Raw genomic sequence first — 16,116 nt, 5'->3', positions numbered from 1 at the left:
CTGTCTTTTATCACCTCCATCTTCATATTCTAGCTCGATTCCCCATCATTTCCTGTGTGATCAGACCATTATATACAGCAGGAGGAGTGGTCCACTCGGCCGATCGAGATTGCTCCGCCATTTTATCATGGCTTACCTATATCTACCCTCAAACCCATTCTCCCTCCATCTCCCCATGACATTGCATCCAGACTCACCAGGAGCCAACCAACCAACGCTTTAGTACACGCAGTGCTTTGGCCTCTACAGCCGTCGATGGCACTGAATTACACAGGTTCAACACCATCTGGCTGAGCGATTTCCTTCTTATCTCTGTTCTAAATAGTTATTCTTCTGTACTGACGCTGTGCCCTCTGGTCATGTTTCTACAGTTTCTCCATCGAGTCCTTTGAGTATTCGATAGATTTCCATAAATCCACCCTCCTTGTTCTGAACTCAGGCGAGTACAGGTTCAGAACCTTCAAATTCTCCTCATACGCTTAGCCTTGTATTCCCGGAATCATTCCCGTGTACCTCCTCTGGACGCTTCCCAATACTAGCACCACCTTTCTTACTGACGTGTCCCAGACCGATCCCAATACTCCGTGTGGTCTGATGAACGCGGAGAAACACCCGCTGAAACGGTTATCTACATTCGTTAAAACATAGAGCGACCAGTCGGTTTCTGCAGTAGAATTAAGTCAAACGCCATGTTTCCTCCATAAGCTATCCACCTGCCGATATGTGGAATCACGGTTAACAACTGAGCTCTCTGAAGTACACATGCATTTAGTGATGATATATTTCACTCGCCGTCTACTCTGTACAGGTGAAATTTGCCCTTCATCAGATATATAATGTAACAGGATCAGCTCAGCTGTAATTCACCCCGATGGACTCTCTGTAGAACACCGGAACTGCCGGGAATGGTTCACTCATGTCACGCCCGTTTTTTTCAAATTTTCATCCTCTCCGTTCGGTCTCATTCTTCTGTCTGGTGACGTTCACGGTGTTTTACTCCGGGCTGGTCCAGTCAGAGTGGATCAGCTCCCTTTTCTCCATCCTCCTCGCTGTTCCTCATTCTCCTATTTAATGATGATCCCGGTGTTTTACTCCGGGCTGGTCCAGTCAGTGTGGATCAGCTCCCTTTTCTCCATCCTCCTCGCTGTTTCTCATTTTCCTGTTTAGTGATGTTCACGGTGTTTTACACCGGGCTGGACCAGTCAGAGTGGATCAGCTCCCTTTTCTCCATCCTCCTCGCTGTTTCTCATTCTCCTATTTAGTGATGCTCACGGTGGTTTACTCCGGGCTGGTCCAGTCAGTGTGGATCAGCTCCCTTTTCTCCATCCTCCTCGCTGTTTCTCATTTTCCTGTTTAGTGATGTTCACGGTGTTTTACACCGGGCTGGACCAGTCAGTGTGGATCAGCTCCCTTTTCTCCATCCTCCTCGCTGTTTCTCATTTTCCTGTTTAATGATGTTCACGGTGTTTTACACCGGGCTGGACCAGTCAGAGTGGATCAGCTCCCTTTTCTCCATCCTCCTCGCTGTTTCTCATTCTCCTATTTAGTGATGCTCACGCTGGTTTACTCCGGGCTGGTCCAGTCAGTGTGGATCAGCTCCCTTTTCTCCATCCTCCTCGCTGTTTCTCATTTTCCTGTTTAGTGATGTTCACGGTGTTTTACACCGGGCTGGACCAGTCAGAGTGGATCAGCTTCCTTTTCTCCATCCTCCTCGCTGTTTCTCATTTTCCTATTTAGTGATGTTCACGGTGTTTTTCTTCCGATTTCGATCCCGATCCTCCGAATGCTTCCCCGCTTTTGTCTTCTCCCTCGCCGGTATACAAATTTAGATTGGTGAGTTGCCGCATGAGAAATCATTATCGGACCTTCACACAGTGGAGTCATGTGTTTTCTTTTCTTTTTCAACACTCTGTCCATCTCCGGACTGCTCTCTCTTTGTTCTTTCATATCTCCGTCTTTATCTCTCTTCACATCCTGAGGATTCGTGACAATTTGCTTCCTCACTTCTCCCTCTGTTCTCTGTTTCTCTCTGTCCACGCGTCCGGTCCGCTACTGAGCAAAGTACATCTCATTGTAGCATTTCGGAGCATATACTTACACTGATCATAAATGTACATAGCACTTTAAATAGCTTTCAAAGACACCGGCAAAAAAGACGTCATTTGATCTTTTTCCGTCCCTCTCTCTCTCTCTCTCTGCAACTAACTGGACTTTAACTTGCAATGTAATCGATTTTTTTTAAAAAAGAGAAGAAAATTTGATGCTGGAAATCACAATTAAAACAGAAATTGCAGAAAACGCTCAGCTGATAATGTAGGTCTTTTAAAAATAATAATTGATATTTGAATTGTCTCTAGTCACTGTTCACCACAAGGAGAAACACCACCGTACCTCTTGTCTGTGGGTTCGAACACGGGTATCTTCTTCCATTCATCATCTGATGGGTCTTCCACCCGATCGGAGTTTCACCACAAGGAGAAACAACGTACCTCGTGTCTGTGGATTCGAACACGGTATCTTCTTCCATTCATCATCTGATGGGTCTTCCACCCGATCGGAGTTTCACCACAAGGAGAAACACCACCGTATCTCGTGTCTGTGGGTTCGAACACGGTATCTTCTCACATTCATCATCTGATGGGTCTTCCACCCGATCGGAGTTTCACCACAAGGAGAAACACCACCGTACCTCGTGTCTGTGGGTTCGAACACGGGTATCTTGTTACATTCATCATCTGGTGGGTCTTCCACCCGATCGGAGTTTCACCACAAGGAGAAACACCACCGTACCTCGTGTCTGTGGATTCGAACAAGGTATCTTCTCACATTCATCATCTGGTGGGTCTTCCACCCGATCGGAGTTTCACCACAAGGAGAAACATCACCGTACCTCGTGTCTTTGGATTCGAACACGGGTATCTTGTCACATTCATCATCTGATGGGTCAGCACCCAATCGGAGTTTTACAACACCATTGACGTAGGGGTTGGGACGACGGGTAACCTCCGAGCGCGAAGCGATTCATACCACCACTTTGTCCATTCTCTTTATCAGTCTCTGTCCTCCTGCACCCGCCCTCCTTAAAACAACACTTGCTGCTCCTCCACCTGTCTACGCTTAGTCCGCAGTCTTCGCTACAGCGCCATCAATTTCATCATCGTTAAAAAAGCGGTCCTGACACACCCTTGTGGAACACTCCTAGTCACCGGTAGACAACCCGAAAACCATCCCTTTGCTTTGTTCCCACGCTTTCCCTGTTGTCAACCAGCCAATGCACTATGTATGCTCTTGCCTTTCATGTAATGCACTGGGCAGATTCATGTGCGGAATCTTGTCAGAGACCTTCTGAAAATCGAAGTGCACAACATCCACCCATTCTCATTTGTCCATCCTGTTGTTATTTGCTCAAATAATTCCAACGGGTTTGCCAGGTTCCCTTAAGGAAAACTATTTTGTCACGTGTCTTTTATTATCCCGAAACCGCTTCCTTAACAATCCACTCCAACATCTTCCCAACCACTGAGCTCTGACTATCGAGCTAACTGCCCTATAATTTCCGATCTGGATCTTCCCTCCCTGCCTGAAGACTGAAGAGTCATTTGGTATTCTCAGTCCTCTGCAACCATGCCAGAGTATATTAATATTTGAAAGATGATTACTAAAGCACCCACAATCCCGTCAGCTTCCACTTTTAAAACACTGGGGTGTCTTCCCGTCATTTCAAGGTGACCGATCTAACTTCAGACTGATTAGTTTCTCAAGCAGCTTTTCCTTAGTCAAAGCAACCGCCCTCACTTCTGCCCCGGACACCCTCGAACTCTCAGCACACTGTCAGTGTCTTCGACAGTAAAGACTGGTGCAAGATACTTGTTCAGTTCGTCCGCCATTCCCTTGAATCCAGTTATTATCTCGACAGCGCTATTTTCCAGCAATGTTTACACACCCATGTTTTTTACTACATATATATATATATATATATATATATATATATAACCTGTGTGATTGTTGATATTATTGGCGTGATACCCTTCATTTTTAATCACTCCATCCCTCTCCTCTTATGACCATCTCCAACGGAATCCCACCACCATGCATATCTTCAATTCACGTCCCACCCCCCGCCACTTTCTGTTTTCCGCGGGGATCGCGCCCCACGGGTCTCCTTTGTCAATTCGAACCTCTCCATGGATCGCCCTCCTGGCGCTTTTGCTTGTAAGCGCAACAAGTGGCAGAGCTGCCCCTACACCTTCTCCCTCAGGGTTTTAAACAGTCCTTCCAGGTGAGGTGGGATGTACCTCACAGAAACTTCGCGCATTGTAACTGTTCATCCATGCTTTTGTGCTAATTATAATAACAAATTCGACTTTAGCTTTGTCCCCTACATTTTAATATCGATACTTAAACATATCGCATGGGTGAGAGCACATCACGCACTGGGTTAAACATTATATTATGGGGTTTGATCTTGCGTATGTATTGCCCCGCTCCCTCAATATCGATTATATTCCTGTTTGTCCATCCCAGTGTCCAACTCGGACATTGTGCTGACGTGGGGGAATGATTCTGCACGGTCATTTTCCACAGGGAAATGTTGCCATCATATTCCTAGGATCTCAGCTGGTATCTGCAGCTGCCGTGGGCCTTCTTTACACGTGGATATAGTTCCTATAAATTCAGCTCAATACTTATTCAAAGTGACGATGGGTAATTGCATAAGGAGAGATGGGAACAGATAATGTGACCGTCATTTGAAAGGGGCGTGGTTAAAGGAGCTGGTGCAGATCACAAACACGGGCTGGTTCTGCTTGGTTTGAATGAGCTGATATTGCGTGATTACATTAATTAAAATTGATTATTAATTCCTTCCCCAGGACGCAGCCCATTGCCACAGCTGATCCACCTAAGATCTTGCCTCGAGCATTTTGAATTTTCTGGGGCCTATTATAGATTTCACAGGTCGTTTCCCAAAAAGAATCAAATATATAGTCACTGACCTGTCTGTCATGAAATTATTTGTTTTGCGGCAGCAGTACTTACCGATGTGCTGTTTGTTACAGGAAGTTGCCAGACTGAGAAAGATGGAAGACAGAGACAACATCTGGTGACAAGTCACAAGAACACTGAGCACCAGGGAGACACGAGACACTCCAGATACAGAAACCCAGATCAAAAATAACATATTGATGCAAGACGTCAGCGTGTCAGACAACTACTGTGTACGGAGAGGAATGGACGGTGAATCTCCTCGCCAAGCATTTGAACAACCAATATCAATGACACTGAGGTGAAAGAGGGACGATGGGCTGGGGAAGGCGTGAATTCCCTCTGGATATCACTCCTGCCAAACACTGTTCACTTTATCATCCTGGAGGTAAATCCCCCAAAGCTCCCCTCCAAGTACCTTGCGTTCTGAGGTTATCATCCGGGATCCCTCTTTCAGTTTAGATAGGAACATAATAAAACAGGTTCATTTGTCGGCTAATCAGCCTCTCAAACCAGTCCTGACAGTCGATACTATCTATGGATCTTTACCATCTCTCAACTTCTCTCCAGTTCCAGGCCCACATTGTTCTAAACTCCCCAGTCTTTGAAAATGTATCCCCTTCCTTATTATCTACAGCCATTGACCTAATCTCAGCGAACCTCTAAGGGAGAGAATCCCAGATATTCACTCTTTTCCACGAGAGGAAATTGCGATCGACGTCAGTTGTCAATCGGCCCCATTATGTCCGCTTGTTGAAAGCTCTATTGTAAATAGATACATATCCCTTCGGTGGGGTAAGTGGAGATTACACGGAATCCCCGGGATCTCAGATATTTAACCCGGATATTCCAGATTCCTCCAACATCCCAAATATATGTGTGATTTTGGTTTGTTTTATGTGTCTCTTTAAATGCAGGTGAGCGGCAGGCTACGCATGAGAACAAGTGGGAATGTAAGGGGAGTATGAAGGGCTGGGGCATATTTAGTTTTAAAATAGACTTTGATGGCTGGCAAGGAGTTCATAGGTTGAAGAGCCTATTTTCGTGCTGTGTGTTTCTCTGCCTCCCTCTCAACCTCTACCCGGCTGTGTCCTCTCAGGTTCTGTCTGGTTCAAATAGGTCACCCCTCACTCTGTAATCTTTAGCCTTTCGTGATAAGAGCACACCTTTGATCCAGGAATTCGCTGAGGTGATATGTTCTGGACAGTCAACGTGAACGAATTCTCTCTGAAATAGGGAATTCAGTTCCGTACACAGTGGTCGAGGTGTGGCTGTGTTAATACTCTGCACAGTTGTATTTCTAAACTCCAGCCTTGTTGTAATAAATATCACAGTGTTATTTGCTGCGTTGACAGTTTGATGCACCATCATACTAACTTTTCTATATCTCACACGCAAGGACATCCCAATCCCTTTGAATTTCACTTCTGTGTAATATTCTCCACTTGATGCTTCTTCCCTCACATTTTCAATCACTAACCTGCATGTGCAGACTTTTCATTTGCTCTTTATGTCTATCAGTACGCAAGTTGAAATTTGCGCATTGCAACCGGCCCTCTCACCTCTTTTCGTGTTATCATCAAACTTGCAAACTTGCCCTCTAAGTCATGCTTACAAGTGTAAATACAGACGGCGTCCGTGTCGGGTACTGACGAATCGAAGTGACGAAACCCGAGCGCGAGGCCGTGTCGAAGTAGCATAGAACAAGGAATGACCCAAGCTTTTATCGAATTAAGAAACTGGACATCGAAATGGCCCGTTATCGGAGGTGCAGGCGAGGGACTGTTCGGCTCCGCTCGCTTCTCCCCGGGATTTGCTCGTCTCTGTGCTGGCCTGAGGCTGTGGCCTGCAACTAGTGGATTCTTGTCCGGCTGCAGTGATGCCTGACTTTGTGACCTTTAGTTGTGATTCCTGTTTCCGTGCTTTTATTTTTGAAAGATCTCTCTCTCTCTCTCTCTCTCGCTCTCTCTCTCTCTCTCTCTCTCTCTCTCTCTCTCTCTCTCTCTCTCCTGTCCACTGTTACTGCAGTTATTCGTTATTTGTTCTGTTTGAACAAGGAGAACATTACTTTGAAAACTAATATCGCAGTTGCAGTCTCAATAAAGTTGGAAATAACTTTGCGAGGTCTTACAGACAATAATTTTCAATGGATACAATGTAGGTTTGATCTTCTTCACTCCTCACTGCACCTCAATCCACTCAGAGACGCTGTCTCTCTGTAGAAGAGGGTGACCATACGTTTCCCATATTGGACTCTGGTCCTACTCACTCAGTTTGCCGACATCACTTTGACTCATCTGCCCGGGGTCATCACTGCTCAAATCTCAGTAAGTGTTGTCAGGTCCAGTCGGGTTTATTGCCGTGTGCACAGGGGCAGGTGCAATTAAACACTTGCAGCATCATTGCAGGCTCGAAAAGACAGACAGTACGCAAAGCATGAATTGTACAATTCTGCATCATTAACAAAAGATGGATATCAATCTTGTGCCAGTTTCAGACTTGGAAATAATTCCTCAGGCGAACTGATGACATAGAGTGCGAACTATTATCTCCCCGGGGGAGCCTGTTATTCCTTTTCTTTAAACAGACAGACAACAGAAAGAAGGGCGAGTCTCTGGACCTCTTCAGCCAGCCCTGGCATTGAATAAGATCAGGCTGGCCCAGAATTTTTCTCAATCCTCCCCCCACACCCATATCGCAGTTGCCGGACAAAAGTCGGTCGATGTCCGCCACCAAATTTTCTACCGTCTCCCCAGGTAAGAGGAGATAAACTTCTGTCGCCTGCCTTTGTTTCGACGCCCTGAGCGCCCCCAGCATATGAATATCAGAAGCATATGGATATGAATGTTATAAAATGGGACATTGTTCTGAGTTTTGATCAGTTGGGGAGGCAGAAATAGTCAGAGTCTGTGGGAGGGAACGATTCTTGGGTGAAACCCTTTTCGCAATTGGATAACACATTTGATTGACATGTGCATACACGAATGGGAGCTAGGTAGGTTGCACACCATTTGACGAGATTGGTTGATGTCGGGCAATTACACCGGCTCAGTGACAATTGGCGAGGGTGATTTTGCCGGAAGGTCAGCGAACCGATTTGTCTATGGCAATAGGCGGGGCCGCTCGGTAGACAAGAGAGCAATGGGGAGTCTGTACAGTGAGTGATATGAAACGGCGAAAGCTTTTCGCGTTCAGAGACCGTGCTGCCCACTTCAGCGAATCAGTCACAATCTCAATCTCCCCTCTTCCAGCCGCAGCTGAACAACATTTCTTATCGAATATGTAAATGTTTTTATAAGTTGAAAATTCAAGTGTTTTCAGCTAACCGAAATCTCGCATGATGGTCGTGTCTTAACGGAGCACTGAACCAAAGTCCAGGACAGATATGTTTAAAAAATGGCTACTCCTTCATGTCATATTACCTGTTCGCCCCGACATTTCAGCACCAGTTTACACACATTCCCACACGCTCCACCCTAACTGTCTTATAAAAGAAAATCTATTAACGACCCACTAAAATCACGCGGTCCTTTCACTGAACACGAATATTGATAGCTAACCGTTCGCTTCAGGCTGTGAGGAAAGTGTGGAAGTGAGGAGCAAATGGACAGAGAGAGAGAGAGAGAGTGAGAGAGAGAGAGAGAGAGAGAGAGAGAGAGAGAGAGAGAGAGAGAGAGAGAGAGAGAGAGACAGAGAGAGAGAGAGAGAGAGAGAGAGAGAGAGAGAGAGACAGAGAGAGAGAGAGAGAGAGAGAGAGAGAGCGAGAGAGAGAGAGAGAGAGAGAGAGAGGGGGGGGAGGGAGGGAGGGAGAGAAAGAATATCATGTGTGTATTAGAGGGAGATAGAGAAAGAGCGAGACATGGAAGTGAGGCAGGGGAGAGAGTCACATCGTAGACAGGACAAGAGAGGCAAACGGGGTAGTTTGAAAGGCAGTTAGAGAGAGAGAGAGAGAGAGAGAGAGAGGGAGAGAGAGAGAGAGAGAGAGAGGGAGGGAGGGAGAGAAAGAATATCGTGCGTGTAAGTGTGTATTAGAGAGAGATAGAGAAAGAGCGAGACATGGAAGTGAGGCAGGGGAGAGAGTCACATCGTAGATAGGACAAGAGAGGCAAACGGGGTAGTTTGAAAGGCAGTTAGAGAGAGAGAGAGTTACGCGGCAGCTTACCAATTTCATGTTCTCTTTCGCCCACTGTTTTCCTCACAGTGTTTTCTTGACCACCAGAGTAACTCACCTCACCGACAAAACCAAGTGGACCTTTCCGTCCCTTCATTTAAACGCGAACGCTGCAGGGCTCGTAAGTATTATCACCGTTTGGACTGAGGAGGAGAAATGGTTCATGCGTTTACACATTGCCCTTCAACCGATATACGTATTGATGCCATTCTCCCAGTTTCTTCAATTATAAAGACAAATGACATTAAATCAGAGCCATTAATTCTTAAAATTCAAAAGTTAGTTCTGATTTGGTTGAAGAGTTCTGCTCAGAGTGATAAATCGCCCGCTGTCGAACATAAGGAAGTACGTCGGTGAAAGACGCGAGGAGCTCAGCATCCATGCGGTTGTGGAACACACCGGCATCAATCGTCCTGTTCCTACTGAAAATTTACTGTTCGGCAAAGTAAGAATATCGTAGCTAAATAAACTGTATTGGCATGTCGATTTGTCGAGTTGCCACCTGTTCCCGCCCATCAGCAAGTACATTTTACATTGCGCTTGTGTGTACAGATAGATGTGCTTATAAATATAAATTTGAGCTCACTTTGAGGGAATCACCACTTACGTATAATGCATGATTCCCTCGGTTAGATCCTTCACCAGATGCAGATGAATTGAGTCACTGTCAGTTATTTTCGTGCAGTAGAAACCCAAGACCTCGACCAGCATATGTGGGTGTGGGGACGATGGTGGTGGAAGAAATTTTCAATGTTTTCCGTTGTAATACTGAATCAGGACCTCCTAATCTGCTATATATTCTCAGCTAAAAATGCTGCGAGCATTGAACTGACGGAAATATGGGATGTCAATTCCACAAATTCTCGAATCTCCCCTGTCGATCTATTGAAGAAAGTGTTACCGGCTCCGGATTTGTGTTGGATACGGTACCAGAACTCAATACATCGAAATCCATGTCGTTAATGAAAATGGAATCGGGAAAGTACCACGTTGAAGAGAGAATCAGAATCAGGTTTATTATCTCCGGCATGTGACGGGAAATTTGTTAACTTAGTAGCAGCAGTTCAAAGCAATACATAATCTAGCAGAGAGAGAAAAAATAAATAATAATAATAATAATAATAATAATAATAAATGAAATAGAACATTTATTAAAAAATGAGATAGTGTTCTAAGCTTCAAAGTCCATTCGTGATTCTAATTGCAGAGGGGAAGAAGCTGTTCCTGAACCGCTGAGAGTGCGTTTCTGTCTCATTACCTTAGACACCCAAGGTCAACACTAATATCCGGTGCCATCTGTGTCGACGTTGCTCCTTTGCAGATTGGAAGAATTTTTATCGGTAGTGTCATGACGGTCGTTTAACGTCCTTTATTTATGAGCTGTCCTGACTGTGTGAGGCTGATGACGTGACGTAGCGGGACAGCGGGCTGCAGTGAGAATACTTAGGCTGCAATTGGTTCGTTCAGTGAGGGCACAAACTGGACAAAAGTGATTATTTTGAATAAAGAGGAATGCAGGAATGTGTGAGGTCATGTACTTCGTTGGGATTAAGTTAAAATAAAGTTGCGGTGAGACTGTCAAAGGAAACTGTTCACGAAACAGAGATGGCGAGCCGATGGGTGGATCAGGTATTTTGCAAGGCAGATTGTCAACTGAACAAAGTTTAGGGCGCTCAGTCAGCGTCCAGGGTGTTAAATTTTATTGTCAAATTACACGCTGCTGCTTGTAGTGTTAGCGCTGCGAGCAGGGATCGAACCAGCGCGGGGAATCCCCATTGGATTTCAAGTCCAACGCCTTAACCACTCGGCCATCGCAGCTCCATTAATGTTCAGCACCAATCGTAGCACTACATCTGAAATGAGGGGTGTACTTGATTTATTTTCGGTAACGGAAATGGTGAAACATCATTGCAATACAAATAGTATAATTGGAGAGCTGTGGAATTTGTTTCAACCCCGTTAGATTAGAATGTGAATGTGGAGCGATAACACAGGCTTCAATATCGTAAATGAAGGAGATTTCCACTGTTGGGGATAAAGGTCAAAATCAGAATCAGGTTTATAATGATGGACATACGTCAACATTACGGTGTTGCTTTTATATTCTACTCCTCCTGAACTGAATGTGAAAATTGCATTTGCTTTCCTTTACCACTGACTAGGCCTAGAAGTAAACATTTAGTAAACATTGCACAAGGTCTCTTTGCATCTCTGATTTCTGAAAACTATCCTGATTTGGAGACGTTTATACAGTGGCATGCCAAAGTGTGTCCACCTCTGGTCAAAATTTCTATTACTGTGAATATTAAGGAAGTAGACGATGAAGTGATCAAAAGTCATAAAGTGATACCCACTCTCGCATTCCTTTTATTCTTCATATGTCTGAAAAAATGGTATTTTCTCTATTATTAGCCATTTATTTTTCTCTCATCAAATTTTATTTGCTTTCTTTTGTATTTTGAAAGCATCCCAAACCTCCAGCTTCCCACTAATGCTTGCTATATTATAACCTCTCACTTTTGCCTTTATGCTGCCTTTACTTTCCAGTGTCGGCCACTGTTGCCTCATTCTCCCTAACGAGTATTTATTCTTATTTGTGATGCATCTATCCTGCGCCTTTCCAATTGCCCCTAGAACACCAGTCCTGCTGGTTCTGCCGTTAACCCTGCTGGTTCCCCTTTCCAATCGACTTGGCCAGCCCTAGACTTTGGTCGCTGTTGTTTTCTGCGAGTGACAGTGTCGAGAACTGTTATCGTCCCTGACTTTTTTCTCTGCGAATGACGTGGTCGGGAACTGTTATTGCTGTTGTTTCCATGCGAGTGATGGGGTCGAGGATTGTTATCGTCCCTGACTTTTTTCTGCCAGTGATGTTTTGGGGGACTGCTATTGTCGCTATTATTTTTTTTTGTTTGCTGCTGGGGAGGAGACAGTTTGGGGTTTGTGAGGTTTTTTTTCATTTCCTTTTTCGTGCCGGGGTTGATGTCTGTCCTTACATCAACCCCGATGGCCTGTCTGTATTCAGTTGTTCTCCGGAGCAGACAAATATCAGAGTTGTATTGTACATGCAGCCTTTGAAAATAATATTAACCGTTTGCACCTTTCTATTCTCCTCACTCGCGCCACTGCAGTTCCACTTACTGCAAGGAATACTCATACGTCTAATTTTAGATTCTCGCTCTCAGACTGCAGGATAAAATCGATCACATTACAATCACTGCCTCTGAAGCATTCCTGTATACTAATGTACCTGGTCAAAGCACAACACAACACACAATCCACAACTGTCTTTGCCTGATGGGCTCAACCACAATGTACTCTAAAAAACTATTCAGTAAGCATTCCCAAACTACCTACATGTTGAGATCCTACAATGACCATCGTAATATTGCCATTTTCACATGCCTTGTGCATCCATTGTTATTTGTACGCAAAGTCGACTGCTAGAGACTCCCATTCTCTGATCCTATGTTAACTCGCACTAAGGATTTTTTTAATGTTCTGGACATCATTATAAATTACAATAAATAAAATAAATAGAAATTTAAAAAGGAAATTGTTAGGAAGAGTTCATGCGTTCATGTGTTGAGAAATGTCTAAGCTGAGCAGAAAAAGTGGCTCTTAATAAAAATGTGATTTTCTATTTTCACCACCCCACACCACACTCCCCCACTCCCCACCCCCGGGGTAGAAATATGTAGAGGGCATGTGTTCCTTCAAGTTCCGAGGTCAGTATGGTTAGCAGGGAGAGTCGCTGCCTCCTCGGTACTTCACCCGTCCCAGTCATTGATCAGCAGTACAGTCAACGCAATGGCTGTTCCTCCGGACCACCCGGTGTGAGTGACTGTGAGTAATCAGTGCTTGGTCGTTGCAGAAATGGTTCAGTGTCTACAGAATGGAGCAGCGAGCGGCGTCACGGAGAAGGACACTCTTCAGAAAGGGTTTGCACATTTCACTGCAAACACAGGATGGGCTGAGACTATCACTGTCACGTGATTGGTTTCAGTTCGTTATGATGTCAGACATTCCTGGTATTCGTCTCAGGCTTGGCTTATAATTAGTGATCACATACATAGACTCCAAACAGAACACAACCTAGTCGCGGTATGAAGGTTTGCCTGGCTCAGTAACCTGGAGAGCGAAGCTGGCTGGAGTTAGGAGTTAATGCTTTGGCCTTTGGTCGTGTCACTCATGCCAAACAAGTCAAATGGTAGAGGGCAGACGGCGAGTGTCCACCGGCCCTACAAATTCGAGGGCTTAGCTCAGAGATAACAAGCGGAACTAGTCAAAGAAAACTTCAGTTTAACGTAAATGAAGAGACCGTCTACATATGTACCCATCGGTATTTCTGAACCGCTACCCGGGACTTGGCAGGCCGAGCGGAAGCTACTGACACGATGAATGAATCCCTGAACATCGCCGACTGGCAGGGATGGAGGATCTTCACTGCGGTCCCAAAAAGCCAGCGGCGAGACTGGCAGTAAGTTATGAATTTAGTCAGCTCCGCCATAGGGACAGGCCTCCGTTGTGTCCAGAACATCTTCATGTAGCGGTGACTCAGAGAGGCGGCGACCGTCTTTAAGGAATTAATCACCCAGGACGTTCCTTTTCTCACTGTTACCATCAGGAAGGAGGTACAGAAGCCTAAAGCCACAAACTCAGCGATTCAGGAACAAATTCTTCCCCTCTGCCATCCAATGTCTAAATGGACATTGAACCTATGAACACTGCATCACCTTTTTTTTTAGCTGTTTTGCTCTAGTTTTAATTTAACAATTTAATATACATATTATTACTGTAATTGAATGTTTGATTGATTTTTACTTCTATATTTATCATGTATTGATTGCACTACTGCCGCTAATTTAACAGATTTCTCGACATACATCCCAAATATTAAACCCGAATCTGATTCTGATTCTGAAGTAAGTCAGATCCGTTAGACAGATGTTGGTGAAGATCAGAACTGAGACTCTCAATCCGGATCAGCAGAAAATGAGTTCAGTGGGAAGATTCCAGCTCTCTAAATCCCAAGCGTTTGGCACAACAATGTGACCGGAGTGAGCAGTTTCGCTTGTCACCTAATTTCTGCCCGCACCGATTCGCAACCCTGTGAAGTGTATAAGCCGATATTCTATGCAAGTTAGCGGCACTTGTGTCCTGGTCGGAAAAAGGGATGTGGTTAAACTATATAAGTTTACTTGCCGGTTTCTTGTTCTTCCACATTAATGTCTACAGTGCTCATCAACATGCAGATCCATCGTTTTCCAAAAACTGCTGCGCTGTTACCATTTTACACGTATTTCCACAACAGAGTTCAACAGCAACACAGTCTCCCAACTCCTACACTGATCTCCTGAGGCCAGGGCGCCGAACACCTTTCCCACAGTCTCTCTGCATATGAGACGGCTTTCAGCAAACTATGCCCCTCTCCGACTCTCTCTCCCTGCTGAGTTGCACTCCCCGGTGCTCTAATCCTCACAGAATATATACTCAGCTGCACTGACATTCCAAAGTGTGACACTTCAAACTTACCTGCATTGAAAACTATTTCCAATTCCTCCCTCAGTGTTTCTGTTTGATATAGCTAATGTTATTCGTGCGTCAATGCAAAAATCGTGAAGCAAATCACTAATAATATCCAATAACGGGGCTCGTCCGGGATTTGAACCCGGGACCACTCGCATATGCCTTTTTTCACCCGAAGCGAGAATCATATCACTCTAGACCAACGTCACAATTGAACTGCGAAGCTACTTAAAGTTAATTAGTGTAACATCCATTGTCCTCTCCGTTGGTGAGAGGAGAGCCCGATGTCGAAATATGTTGGGCCCGTATTCCTTTGAGATTGCAAGAGTATTCGTTACTTGATTCAGTCAAAAAAAGAATATAACGGACCCTGATGTAGAGCAGATCAGAATGCGTTTGCCGATGGAAAGGACCCAAACAAGGGACGCCTGTTTAAAACTCAGTTCCGAGCATACTTTTCTTGCATTGGGTGATGCCTCTGAGCAATCCCCTGCCCCGGCGGCTGCTGGACGGTGAATAATTGGCATGATTTCAGGCGGGTGTACAGAAGCATTTGTCTCATGAACAGCGAAGACGTTTGATAAAAGGCACACAATAAGAACTTTATTCAGGACGAATTTTCACACGTCGATGCTGCCTGGTCTGCTGAGATCCTCCAGCCTGTTGAAATGTAGAACATTGAATAACCGGCGAGGTGGTGGGGTGGTTAAAGCGATGTACTGGTCACCTATTCTGTTTTGCGAAATTGCATCCGAATCCCTTCCTTGACCTTGCCGGTTTGTTTTGTGGGACCATCTGCTGCGCTTTCACGTAAACCGCTGCAAAATTATCATTCAAGTTCAGCTTGAAATTTACTGTTATTAAACCGTAAACAGGCAAACGTCCAGACGAACGTTTTTCTGGGTCGAAGCAGCGAAACCCAAAACCTACGTCACATACAACACATAAAATTATATGAACACAATAATTTTACCGGATAGTAAATATATATTCGGGAGCTATACTGTACAAATTGACATCAAGTGCATATCTAGTACAACATATAGTTAAACATATGTGAATAATGCCACAGACGTTGCAATAAGTAATGTTTAATGGATGACAACCGGCTGTTCAGAAGTCTCACAGGGCGAAGAAGATGTTTCCTCGCCGAACAAATCTTGCTCCTAGCCCGTGGTACCTTCTGCCTGACGGTATGAGGACGGAGACATTATGGAACAGTAGGACGAATGCGAGTTGCCTTTGATATTGACGGAGAGCCCCGGATAAATTCCACAGCCGTTCTCACAATCCATTACAAAATCCGGGACAAAACTGATCAGCGTTTACCCTCCCTTTCAACACAAGTGTCCGACTGGGTGCGGTCCGTTTCACTGGAGCTTCTGCTCAGCCTGAGAACTTGACTTTGATCGAAAAGGAAGAGTAAGCTGCCGTCC

At 44.9% G+C, this 16,116-nt stretch overlaps 1 non-coding gene across 1 annotated transcript; it reads right to left on the bottom strand.

The window, feature by feature from the left end:
* Nucleotides 1-10,890: 10,890 nt before the first annotated feature.
* trnas-uga (transfer RNA serine (anticodon UGA)) lies at nucleotides 10,891-10,972 on the bottom strand. Its single transcript has one exon. It is a non-coding gene; the product is annotated as a tRNA-Ser (tRNA).
* Nucleotides 10,973-16,116: the final 5,144 nt, after the last annotated feature.

The sequence above is a fragment of the Hypanus sabinus genome, unplaced genomic scaffold, assembly GCF_030144855.1.
Source record: "Hypanus sabinus isolate sHypSab1 unplaced genomic scaffold, sHypSab1.hap1 scaffold_489, whole genome shotgun sequence".
NCBI classification, from domain to species: domain Eukaryota; kingdom Metazoa; phylum Chordata; class Chondrichthyes; order Myliobatiformes; family Dasyatidae; genus Hypanus; species Hypanus sabinus.
Note: the sequence above shows the minus strand (reverse complement) of the source record. Positions and strands in the feature narration are given on the sequence as shown.